Below are 1748 nucleotides of genomic sequence, written 5' to 3'. Positions count from 1 at the left end.
CGTGAAGCGGGGGAGGGGGCGTAGCCACCATCCCATGCGGGAGTCGAACTGGCAAACTTGTTTAAACATTATTTTTTCATTCAAATAACACAGACATGTTTTAAAAGGAGATAGAATTCTTTGAATATTCTTCCAGGTTTTTCTCTACGTATACAGTCCCAGCTGTCCATGCTTCCTCTTAAAAAAGGCTCATATGTGGCCTCCTGCAACCAGTTTTTGGGGTTTTTTTTGGGTTTTTTTATGAATCTTGTATATCTCCCCATGTATGAACATATAGTTTTACCTCATTTATTTTAATTGCTGCATAAGATTGTATGAATGTATTATAATTTATGAAACCAGTTACCTATTAATGGATGTTTGGGTTGTTTCTTTTTCCTCTCTTGATGCCACAAACTAACATCTTTATTTATTTATAAACTTATGTGAAAACTTCTTTAGGAATCCCTAGAAGTATGTCAAAGAGTATACACACTTTAAGTTTAAATATGTGTCAAAATTTCCCACCAAAATGTTTGTACCAATATACCCTCCCACCAATTGGGCCTGAGGGGCCAGTTTACCCATATCCTTAGCAAGACTGTTTTCAACCTTTACCAATTTGAGAAGTGAAACTTTTTTCAAACTATTTTTTCTTTTGTTATGAGTGAGTGTATTTTTTAATGTATTAGTCAATTTTATTGTATTAATCACCTATTTGTATCCTATGTCTTTTTATTTTGTTGCTTTTTTCTTAGTAGTTTTGTAAAAGCTCTTTGTACTCATATATTAAAGATATTAACCATTTGTCATACATATTGCAAATATCTTCCCCAGTTCATGGAGAAATTTTAAGCAGTGATATTGGACTTGTGCTTGAGAAATCCCTCTGGTAGTAGCTTAAATGCTAGTATAAAGTGTTTAGACTTTATTATGGAAGCTATATGGACGGATTGAGCACCATGCTTTAGGAAGGTAGCATTGTCTGTACTAAAAACAGGAGAGAAGAAAAGTGCAGGTAGGGGAGATGATTTGTTTTGCATAGATAAATTGAGCCTATGGGCATCCACATGGAGATGCCTCTTAAGCAGTCAGGATACTGGGCTGGAACTGAGAGAGAGGCAGAGAGGCTGGCAATAGTTGGTGGACTCATGCCTATACTGGGTATGGCTGGAATAGATCAATTTCCCAGGGACAGTCAGGAGATAGTGGAGCGTGACAACACCTTGGACATTCACAGTGCTTAAAGATGACTATTATCATTCTCACTGTTGCCTTTTCTCTGGCTGTGGGCAGTCTTTGTGAACTCTGTTCCCAGGGCTTAAGGATGGTTGTGTTCTATTGGAGGAATAAACCATCTGTTGGATTTGGTGACTTTTCTTTCAGTGAAGACAATATAATCTATTCTGCTTGCCACAGTGCTTCACAGTGTACAAGCTAAAAAGTGAGCCCATTTTTTTCTTGTCATTATGTGAACCTTGTGAAGTAGGTAAGGACCTATCCCATTTTATACTTGAAGGAGCTGAGGCTGAGGAGTTTGAAATTTGCCAAAGGTCACCTTGGTAATAAATCACAGTGCTCAGAGGCAGATATTCTTTTTTTTTTTTTTTTAGCTGAGCCATCCTGCCACCTGTTGGCAGCTTAGCTGCTGCTCAGCTCGGGCTGGACTCGAACCACTGTTGCTCAGTGGCTCAAGCTCTTGAGCGAGCTCTTAACCAACTGAGCCACTCAGCCAGCCCTAAGAGGCAGATATTCTTGATTACAAGGTT

This window comes from Hipposideros armiger, unplaced genomic scaffold (genome assembly GCF_001890085.2).
Source record: "Hipposideros armiger isolate ML-2016 unplaced genomic scaffold, ASM189008v1 scaffold_134, whole genome shotgun sequence".
Taxonomy (NCBI): Eukaryota; Metazoa; Chordata; class Mammalia; order Chiroptera; family Hipposideridae; genus Hipposideros; species Hipposideros armiger.
The sequence above is the reverse complement of the archived record's forward strand: the minus strand, read 5'-3'. Positions refer to the sequence as shown.